Genomic DNA, 259 nt, shown 5'->3' on the forward strand with positions numbered 1-259 from the left:
CTTATCAGAGAGTCAATAATATCAACACTCATGCAGTCATTTGGGGTGTCTGGATGTTGCATGGCTTTGACAACATTCAACTTGAACTCCTCCTCATTGACTCTCAAGGTTACTTCCCCTTTTTGGATGTCTATGAGGGTTCGGCCAGTTGCTAGGAAAGGTCTTCCTAGAATGAGAGTTTGGTGCACAAAATTGTGATCATCAATGGCGCCATCAACATGGTACGCTCAATTGCAATCTCAACTCTTTATCACAACTT

This window comes from Arachis duranensis, chromosome 4 (genome assembly GCF_000817695.3).
Source record: "Arachis duranensis cultivar V14167 chromosome 4, aradu.V14167.gnm2.J7QH, whole genome shotgun sequence".
Taxonomy (NCBI): Eukaryota; Viridiplantae; Streptophyta; class Magnoliopsida; order Fabales; family Fabaceae; genus Arachis; species Arachis duranensis.